At 32.1% G+C, this 11883-nt stretch overlaps 1 long non-coding RNA gene across 1 annotated transcript; it reads right to left on the bottom strand.

Moving 5' to 3' along the window:
- Positions 1 to 10437: 10437 nt before the first annotated feature.
- LOC143897587 (uncharacterized) lies at positions 10438 to 11148 on the bottom strand. Its single transcript, XR_013256957.1, has 3 exons — positions 10869 to 11148; positions 10595 to 10663; positions 10438 to 10499 (listed from the first exon to the last, which is right to left on the bottom strand). It is a non-coding gene; the product is annotated as an uncharacterized LOC143897587 (long non-coding RNA).
- Positions 11149 to 11883: the final 735 nt, after the last annotated feature.

The following is an 11883-nucleotide window of genomic DNA, read 5'->3' as shown; positions in this document are numbered from 1 at the left end:
AATTGTATTGATTTTATCAATTTTTCATATGCAACATAAATTATTTTCCCTTTTCAAATTATAATCTTATTTATAATAGGCAAATAAAATAATAAATAAAGTCATACTTTGTGAAATAATTCTAAATCAATGGAAGCAAGAGTTACATGTGTCAAAGTAGCAATCCGGCCTCTTACGCGTCCGTTCCTGTCTTCCACCCCCATTTCCCCACTATGGGGACTCTATAGTTTAAGTCACGTAAAATATGGTTTTTTGTTAATTTTTTTTGTTGAACGTAGACCTAAGAAAAAAAAAAAGGTCTTCGACGCCATCTCTTCCTGCGTGCAACTCCATAGTTTAAGTCATGTAAATTTCTTTTAAATTAAATGATTATATTAATTAAATTAGGTTATAAATAATTAAATTATGTTATAAATAATTAAATTAGGTTATAAAAAAGGCTACGCCGGTTCTGGATCAAGGCGTGGTGCTCGCGCGGGGTGCGGGGCGAGGGGATCTCGGCGGCGCGGGGATCTCGGCGTGGAGAGGGGATGACGTCATCGGTGTTGCCGCCGAGATCCCCTCGCCCCGCACCCCGCGCAAGCACCACGTCTTGATCCAGAACCGGCGTAGCCTACCCAAGCAGCATTTTGACGTCCGCCCGACGTTAAGATAAACACACTTAACGTTGGTATCCAACGTTTTCGCTACGTCGTTTCAACCCTCTTTTGCACTAATTTGGGGAATCAAATTTAGGTTGTACCAACGTTGGAATCCGACTTATATAAGTTAAATTGAGGTTACATTTTTTCCACCAGCTTTAACGTTGGTATGTAAACTTTGATTTTGTACACTCTGCTAGACCTGAGGTTATTTTTTCACAACGTACATTTTAGGTGTAGTTTTCGTGCTTCCATTCAAACCATATGACGGCATTGGTGTAATAAATGTATCATAATACGTACTTATCAATTTGGCACAAATAAAATGGCTTTATAGGAAAAATATAGTTTGCGCAGTCTTTGATACTATTGTAATTTTGCCATAAATACACGAACCCAGCACTGAAATTGTATAACAAAACTCACTTTATTGATAAATGTGGAAATGATAAGTCGAAATTAGACGAATCCTTTCTAAAATATTTCAATTTACTAAATATTCTAATAAATAACTACAATTTTCCAAAGTGTAGATTTTAATTTTTTTTCATCAAAATTATTTTTAAGATAAATATGTTGTCAAAACCTTAACAACAGATATTATATAAATGCTTTAAATTGTTAATAAAGTGCGTTAAAAAATATAAATCTAAATATACTGGAAAATGGCGGATTATTTGCCTTCCTCTTTGAGGAATGAAAATGGCGAAGTCAGCGTTCCACACTATATCAAACTTTACGTAGTAAAAGGTGCGATAAATTCTACTAAAATTTGTCTTTTCGTATAAAATAATTAACTTTTTCAGACTTTTCCAAACTAAGTAGTATACCACTGATGTAGGCAAAATTGTACCTATATTGACTAGAAGTCTTAACAAGGTCGCCAAACTGACTTAACATGTCGATAAAGTATCAATTAGTTAAAAATTCTATACTAGATTTGCGAATGAGTCGTATATCTTAACCAAATCCGACCTATGCAATACCATCTATATGGTGATCTAGAGCATGGTTATGGCAGCCGTGCAGCGTGCAGCCGAGCAAACGCGCTCTCGAGCTGTGATTCGCGCGGCGCGCGCGCGTTGTTTCCCGACGACGTGACGATAACCGCGTGAGATGAGAATGATGAGATAGACCGGTTCGGCCGTGGATCGTCAACATTCATCGCATAGTCCTCGTAGCTCACGCACGACGCCGCGAATTGCCGTCGACGATGCCCGCTTGATGCAGCAGTAATCTGCTCTACATTCATTTAGGCAGAATTTGTTACCATTTCTCGCGATTTCTTAACGTCAGTCAGAAATGACCACAGGCGACGTTTTACAACGTTAGCGTTTTACAACGTTTGATAACAAAACGTTGGTTTACGTTGGGAATTACGTATTGAAGTCGCTCGAAAAGTGTAGTGCAGAGTATAACGTCAGGCAAACGTTAAATATCTTAACGTCGGGTAATAGGACTTAAACTGTTTCGAATTTGACGTTGGGAAAGTGATAAAAAAAGCACGTCGTAATTTTAACGTTTAGACAACGTCCAAAAAACGTTAGTAATTATAAGTTACTTTTTATAACTTTCTTGAACCGCTTACAACGTTGTGATTAGTAGAAAAGTAGTCCTTAGTCGGAAAGTTAACCGAAAAATGCTGCTTGGGTACCTACTCATCATCAGCAACCTGGGACACGTAGACATCGAATTCAAGGTATTAATACACGTGGACACAGAAAACTACAGAGCGCACTATGTGGACCTCGTCATCGGCAACGTGGGACCCCTAGACATCGAATTCAACGTATTATTACACCTGGACAACGAAAACTATGGAGCGCACTATCTAAATCTCGTCATCGGCAACGTGGGACACCTAGACATCGAATTCAACGTATGATTACACCTGGACACCAAAAACTATAAAGCGCACTATCTGAAACCCGTCATCGGCAACCTGGGACACGTGGACATCGAATTCAAGGTATTAATACACCTAGACACCAAAAACTACGGAGCGCGCTATCTGAACCTCGTCATCGGCAACCTGGGACACGTGGACATCGAATTCAAGGTATCAATACACCTAGACACCGAAAACTACGGAGCGCGCTATCTGGACCTCGTCATCGACAACCTGGGACACGTAGATATCGAATTCAACGTACAATTACACCTGGATACCGAAAACTATGAAGCGCACTATCTGGACTTCATCATCGGCAACCTGGGATACCTAATCGAATTCAAGCTTGATTCATAAGAATCGACTTAAAAATTCCCTAGCGGCAGAATTAAAATTATGTCTAGACATAATAAAAATTGGCTGAATTAAAATTATGTGTACACATAATAAAAATTGGCTGAATTAAAATTATGTGTAGACATAATATAAATTGTATGAATTAAAATTATGTGTACACATAATAAAAATGCGGATTTATTTTTAGTCAGACGTAATTTTAATTCATCCAATTTTTATTATGTCTAGACATAATTTTAATTCATACAATTTTTATTCTGTTTAATAAAAATTGGATGAATTAAAATTATGTGGGTATAATTAAAATTCAAAGTTTGATCATCTAAACATTTATGTATTTAGATAAAATTTTTATTCGTTGAATTATAATTATGCTTTGACATAATTTTAATTCTGAATTTTAATTATGTCTTGACATAATAATAATTGTAGGATTAAAAATTAGGTATGTATGTATGTAAGTGTTTATTGTGTTTCCCCGCAGGGCTTACAAGACGTTTTTTACTGAGGAACGTACCCAAACCTTTTACATAGTTTTATCCTCTCCTGATCATTTACGACCTCACAACACTTTTACTCCCCTCCCCGTATTCCCTTTCTCCCTCTTCCTCTTCTTCCGCTTCCTCTGCGACTCGTCTTTCCGCCTTCCTTCTTCCCGTCCTGCTCCTCCCTATTTGGTCCATTTTCTGTACCTCCCCTCCTTCTCTTCGTCGGATTCCATGAGCAGCTTCTCCTCCATTCTTTTTGAAATTTCTTCCTCCTCCGACCTTCCTACTTTCCTACGCACGTATCTCTTCCCTTCTACTCTCTCCTCTCTCTCTACTCTCTCTCTATCTCTCCTTTTCACCAACTTATCGATTAAAAATTAGGTTCTGCTATAATGAAAATCTGGTTTTATTTTTATACACGTTGTGCGTTGTATATGAGCATAATTTTAATTTAGTAAATTAAATAATGTCAGAATGCGTAATACAAATTCTAAATTATTTTTATATTTTGACAGAATTTTTATTCAATAAATTATTGTGTTGAAACATAAATTTAGTTTACCGCATTATTGACTCAACATAATAATATTTAAAAAAATACTATTTATCTAAACCTTCTTAAGCTTTAAATAAGAAAAGTGGGTAATACGGAAATAGTCTTTTATAAAAATAAGGTGAATAAATTTTTTCCTTTACTAAGAATGGTTTTATAAAATGATTTACTTTCATAATGCAACGCAAAAGTAAAATGCTTCTAAATTTAAATAACTGATGTCATAATAAAAATTGACACGCTTGAATTGTGGCAGCATGTAAATTACAAAATTTGAAAATGCGATTTAATCTGTACATTTTAAATAATGCACGCCTTCAATGTGTTCTTACGAAATTGTATTCAATTTTTCAAAATTTTGCAAAGTGAAAGATTATATTATGTTAAAACATAATAAAAATGCATTATAATTATGTCTACACATAAGAATAATGCTACATTTCTTTATAAAACGCTGTGAAACGCCGTTTTATTTTTCAGTAGCATAAATAATATTTTACTTAATATAAACGTTTCAAAAAATGATTGTTTGAGAAAAATTGCAATTCTTATTTATGAATTAAAATTATGTCTAGACATAATTTTAATTTATTAATAAAAGTCGCAATTTTTCTTAAGACAATTATTTATTAAAACTTTTATATCAAATATTATTTATGCTGTTTTGAAAAGTAAAACGGTGTGCCATACAATTTTCATCAAATTTTAATTTGACAAATTAAAATTATGTCTAGACATAATTTTAATTCATCCAATTTTTATTATGTCTAGAAATAATTTTAATTCGTCAATTTTTATTATGTCTAGACATAATTTTAATTCATTAATAAAAATTGCAATTTTTCTTAGACAATTATTTTTCGAAACTTTTATATCGAGTACAATATTATTTATGCTATTAAAAAGTAAAACGGTGGGCCATCCAATTTTCATCAAATTTTACTTTGACGAATTAAAATCATGTCTAGACATAATTTTAATTAATTATTTTTATGCCTAGACATAATATTAATGTTTCTAAACCATTTTTCTCTTTATTGTAAATTGGAGAATTAGTTTTTATTTGTATACTAAAAATGTTTGCTATTAAAAAGTAAAACGGCATGCCATATAGATATATATATATATATAGGAAAACAATATGTAGTGTATAATTATATAATATACATAGAAAAAATAATAAATATATATATGTAATATATATATTTTTCTTTTATGTATTATAATTTGTCACGGCTTTTTGCACTCCCGGACCGCGCCGGGACGTGTGCCGGATCAAAAGGGGGAAACGGAGTAAAAGGTGATAGGCCTTTCCGACGACTCTCTCGCACCTCCGACACTTCCGCGAAACAATTTTGCTGTTGGGCGCCAGACCAAAATAAATACTTATATTTTAAAATAAATACTTATATGGACGGTACGCCACGCTCGGAGCGCGTGAACGCGACGTATAGAGTCATACGAGAATTCTGTCGCCAATTATCTTAAGCCTAACGCATGTAGGAATCGTGGCGCGAGCCACGTCCCAACGTAATGAGGACCGAACTCAACGCAGCAACGCGAGATCAATTTCGGCGCGATCGCAAGGAGACGCGGAATACTATAACTAACGCGAAAATACGGACTTAACCTAACGCGAGAAATAACCAAGGGTAACGCACCTCATTCGGGCGAATACGATACTCGGTCTTTAGTGATTCTCGTAACGCGCAGAATACTGGAACGAACGCGAGGAAAAATATGCGGAATTACCGCGAGCAATCATAACACGCAATCACGACGGCACTGAGCCTATCGCGAGAATGGAATACATCACGCGAATAACGTTCTCCCGCCGACACGACTACTTCTTACACGCAATTACCGAAACAACGCATCCGAACATAACTATCCTAACACGCATAATTTTCTACGGCAATTAGCCCACATAAACGGCAGGTTAACGCGATTGATGGGCCGACACGGACGACATTCCAACATAAGTAATGTTTAGTAATTCAATACGCCGTGAACACTGGATGCGCGAGACGCAACCACAGTATATACAGTAGCGCAACTCTCTGTCGGCGCCTTTGAAGTTAGTGTTGTCTAAAATGGAGTGCGCATGGGCGAAATAAGTAAGCGCCCACTAATACCAACTAAACGGCCACGTACAGCAGACACAACTGTTGAGTGTCGTCTTATCGACACGCTACGCTGATTTGTTGGGTCTAAAAGTATAAGAGCCAATCATGTGCTATGCTACTGAGCGGTTTTGCTGAACGCGCCCAACGTCTTTCTCTGAACTTCTTTCTCAATTGCTCTTCCTTTCTCCGCTCTCACTCCATTTTTACATAAAATTAATCTGAATTTAATAAAAATAATGAAAATAAATATTTATTATGTATTAAAAATAAGAAAAAAATTCATAAAAAGTTCATAAATAAGAAAAAATAAAATTATATAAATGTGATTGTGCAGATTGAATAATATAAATGTATTGAGGTAAATTACTAGAAAATATAATGTTATATAACATATATTGAACAACCGAAAAGCAAAATATAATATTTTATACATTATACTTATAAAAAAACAATTATAATTATAAAATATTTAATATAAAATAGTTTTATATTACATTAAATGAAATAAATAAATGATTTTTAATTATGCATCTAAAATAAAAATGAGATATATATTCATGCTTAATTTAAAATGCAATAAATGAAATTTTAATTTTAATACAACGACGATATGTTAATATTACATTTTAAAATAATTTTAAGTATATCTCTATACAAAAAAAATATACCCGTAATAAATATAACTGCAATATATTAAAAGTACATGTTTTATTAATAAATATAATAAAGAAACTACATTTTTTATATAAAATAAAATTGTATCTTTATTACAATACATAAGAAATTACATATTATGTAGTACCAAATTGTAGTCTTTTTTCTTTTAATTTATTCACTGCTCCATGCTTCAGCTATACTCGATCCACCTCAACACAGACCAGAGAAACAGAACAAAAAAATACATTAAATACACTTTATTGTACAATTCTTTCATTGATCTGTATCTCAGCTACTCGATCCACGATCTTCGATACAACCCAAAAAAAGAAAAGGGCAATAAAAGTGCAAGCTACAATAATTACCGTACAATAATGTAGAACAGAAAATACTTAAAATATAAACAAGGAATCTATAAAATGTAATATTAATAAGCTCCATTTCTTCTCCAAGTTTTTCATTCGTATAACTTTTTGATTATTCATCCTTGAAGCATGTAAGAACTTAAAAAAAAAAAAAAAATTAATTAATTTAATGTATCACTAACAGTATTCATGCCTTTACAAATACACATGCACCATCGTACATACATATATATATATATATATATATATATACATACATATATATATATTTAACACACACGAATACATTAATTTATGTAACATACACAATATAAAATTTAATAAGTAACGTAATGTATAAAAGTCTATTAATGCACACTTATTAATACATATATAGTAACGCATAATTTCAACGCACAATATGAACGCATAATATCAAAACACAATATCAATATTAACGCAACTGAAAAAATTGCACATACATGTTGCCATTAATTAAAAGTAAAATGTAAAACGCAACAATACAATCAATACATTATTAAATACAATATAAGTTAGACAATATAATTTGAAAATAAACAAAATGCAATAAAGAAACACGCAAAGTTATATATAATGTTATTTGCAAGCAAACAAAACATGCAATAAATGAACACACAATACTGGGCAAGTAATATATCACAATCCATTATAAGAATAAGAATCAATAAAACAGTAGCCTCAATAATAATTAAAATATGCCCGTAACGCATAACTCAACATGACAATTAAACATTATAAGAAGAAAATTTATAAATGGGAAACGTTTAAAAGTTTCCTATTTTTTGTGGTAACCCGTTTGCACGATTTATTATGCAGCGATAATGTGTAATATATACGCATACGAAGATATAATTTTATCAAAAATGAAGTAGGGAAATTTGGACATGGCGGTTCAAAAGTTATATTTTGTGTTAATTGGAATAAATAATTGCCAATATTTTTTTGGAAACAATTCTTCTCAAAATTTTTTACAAATACTTCTTCTAATTTATGAATATAATAACAAAAGTCATTACTTGGTATGTTTAATTTCCCAAACAAATTTCCTTCTTCGTTTTCATAGGCTCGAAAAGAACAATATAATGTTGTATTATCTAAAACAGCCATATTATCATTCATATATTTTGTACATATATCACAAGAATGTATTGCTGTACATCTTTTAATTAAAAATCCGCAAACATATTTAAATGCGTTTTCTTCTGGCAGATCCATTGAACGATATTCATGAGTCGGAATATTTAAAATGTTATGCGCCGATGATGAAGCAGTAAATTCCGAAACAGTGGACTCTTTGTTATTATCTAACGTTCCAATAAGATTTAACATATCATCATTATCAGAAGCACAATTTTACGTATCCGAATGTTTTAATAATGTTGTACTAAAAAGTTTTTTAAAGGCGCGCTTAAATTGTATAGGTGTCGGATTAAGACAATTACCGCCTTGTTTCCGAACGGAACCAAAAAAATTTTCGACACAATCTTGATTCAATCTACGTGTTCGGAGATATGGAAAATTATGATTTTTTAATGTTTCCCAAAGCTGAATGATGCTATTAATTGTTATCTGCCAGCATTCAAAGCATTTAACTTTTACATATTTACCATTATTATTATTAATAACTACTTTAATACTTTTTATAAGATCTGACATTTCTTGCAAAAACTGCATTTGTTTTTCACTTCCGGTAAAAACTTTTCCATGTTCTTTAGGATTATTTACGGCGGACGAATTTAACATATCGAACAACTTATCAAAATGATCAATTAAATCTATAGTTCCAACGACTTCAGTTGGAAGAAAACCGACAGACATCTGTGTACACATTCCTGCACATACATGGTTACTAAGTACTTGTACGGCATATTTAACTTTCATTCTCATAAAGTTATTTGGGTCCATATAAATTTTTGATAATTTAGGAGCTGCTCTTATCCATTGTTTGACGTCTTGCATATAAAACTGTCTAATATGATCCCACGAAGCTACTTTATTATTAAATTCAAAATTATGTTTTAACAAATTATTTCGGGTTGCTTTTATTAAATGTGGAGTGTCAAAAATGTAAACTAAAATTTCTCCGTTAACTGAAAAAGTTGAATTTTGTGTAAATATTCCTAAATCACGGGACAGTTGTATAAAATTAGAACCCATGTCCGTAACCAATGCATGCACCATAGCACCTGTATTTCTTAATTTAATTATTGTATTAAATATCAGATTTTTTAAAAAGTTCATATGGCATGTAGTTTCTACAAAACAAAAAACAATAGGCACCTTCCAATTACCTGCAATACTACGTGCCATAATAACTAAAGCGCTTCTTGCAGGTTTAGATGATTTTTTATCACCAATGTCTTCGAAACCAATTATTTCATCCCGTGATATATTATAAAATAAATGAGCTTTTAAACTCATTTCGTCGGCACATATTATGCAATGACGTTCTACAAGAGGCAACGTATTCAATTTTAATTTAAGTGCTTCAAAAATTTTATCATTTATACCAGGCTCAATATTCCATTTTTGCGTAAATAATTGTAGAGAACGTACAGAAGGCAGTGCAATTGAATCTTTCAATTCCCGGTACATTCGTGGACTTAAAAAAAATAATGATAAAGCAAATTTCTTAAATTCGAGATCATATCTTCTGCCACGTTTACATTTTAATTGTGCGTCGACTTGTGCCGCTAATAATCTATTAAATTTTTCCGGTAATAACTTACGGCCTAATTTTATTAATTGATCGAATTCGTTTTCTTCTTCAACTTTTGTAGCTTTCTTCTTGTTTTCCATACGAAGCCGTCGGATTGTTTCACGCATTACTTTATTTTGCGCCTTTAATTTTTGGAACTTCTCTCGCAATTTCTTTTTTCTCGGGCTATCATCAGACGATTTAGTCGTAACTGCAGGCTTCTTGATAGTGGATGTGCTCCTATAATATATTCCAAACGTTAGATCATAGCACAAAGATTATTTTTAAATATGATATATATAATTATGTAACTATTTTGCTGTAAGAGACAAAAACAGCAAAATAATATTAAATAAAATCTAAAGTTAAAAAAAATTTAAATATAAAGTGTTAATAAATAAATTACATATATTCTGACAATTATATTTTATAAGAAAACTTTTATTACATGACAAATAAAGAAAATAAAAATACATGTTTAACTGTAAATTAGTAAAGAAAAACTTACGGTTGAGTTATTTCTACATCACTGACAATAATTGGGACGATTGTTTGTGAAGTTTCTGCTTTGCTGAAAATATACAATTTTTTTTCTTTTAGCCATTATTGTTAATAAACGTAAACAAGTCTCTTATTAATATAAATTACCTATTATCTTCTTGCATTTGCATTTCTGCAACAGTTGCCTCAGCACATGTATTTCTGCAACAAAAAAAATATATATATTTATATGTATCATATAATATTTATTATAAAATATAATATTATAACAAATAGAACATTTATATTTAGCATACCTATCTACTTTCTCTTTAACCACATTTTCCTCATTTTGTTGTGTTGTTTGTTCGGGTGCTGTGTTGTCCCTAAAAGATTTTAATTATTTTGTTTTTATATGTTACTTTCACATAATACATAAAAAATAATGTAAATATTGTTAGATATTGTTGCTATTATTTTTTATATACCTTATACTAGTATTATTCAATTTTATACTTTTTTATGAAACAAAACTAATTTAATTAAATTAAAATATGTAAAATGAATAATTATTTGTTAGTAAAAACTCACTGTTGTTGAAAACCTGGTCCAAAAAATATAGTGGGTACAGCATCTGGGTGAAGACGAGCCCTAACTTTATTAATTTTGTACCATTTGTTTTCAAAATGCAAATGGCACAAACGACAATTCTGGTGGGCATATTCTGGACCTTTAGGTTCTAGATCCAGCCTTCTACATGCTCGTACCCATTGCAGCCATCTGTAAATGTTGTACCATTTTACCAATGACAAAGTAATGCACACATTACAATTAAAAAAAATGGGTGCAAATTACAAACTTGCACATTGCTTCCTCATTATTACAGGAAACTTATTTCATTTAATAGATAAATTTAATGTATATGAGGAAACTTTTATTTTATTTAATATATAATTATTAGTATTTATTTTTTTGGCTTCCTCATAGAAGAAGCTTTGTGAGCAAAGGGTTCTACTTGCACACTTAAAAACTATCAAGAAGCCCGATATCTCAATATTTGCGGAAGTTAGAGCAAATTTACCAAAATTTCTATAACTCCAGAACTAATCAACCAAATCTTAACAAATTATATATGAAATAGGGGTAGAAAAAAGACTGAAAAATATAATAAAATTAGAAATAGATCGATATCTCCAAATTTGCGGAAATTAAAGCATTGTAGGCGATTTTCCATAGACGTTGGTAACGGCCGACGCGCGGACCGTTGACGCGGTCGTGTTTATCTCGACAAGCGAGTCATTGTTGACAAAGTCAAGTCGCACGAACCGAGTTCGTGAAATAGATGTAAGGACGCTGATCGCCGAGGCCGAGAGAACCAGAGTCCTCTCAGCCCGGGAACAGACAAGACGGCATGCGAGGAGAGGTACCGAGCCCGGAGATCGAGCGGAAGAGTCCACCCGAGAGGCAGAGCATTATTCCTGCGGTGTAATAAACGGTCGCTTCAATAAAGTATTACGGACATTATTCTTTCTGTGGCCATTCCCTACAACATAAACAAACATTTCTGCAAATTCAAAATTTTATTAAAAAAGAACCCCTTGATTAT

The sequence above is a fragment of the Temnothorax americanus genome, unplaced genomic scaffold, assembly GCF_048541705.1.
Source record: "Temnothorax americanus isolate GAGA-0224 unplaced genomic scaffold, ASM4854170v1 Scaffold202, whole genome shotgun sequence".
NCBI lineage: Eukaryota > Metazoa > Arthropoda > Insecta > Hymenoptera > Formicidae > Temnothorax > Temnothorax americanus.
Note: the sequence above shows the minus strand (reverse complement) of the source record. Positions and strands in the feature narration are given on the sequence as shown.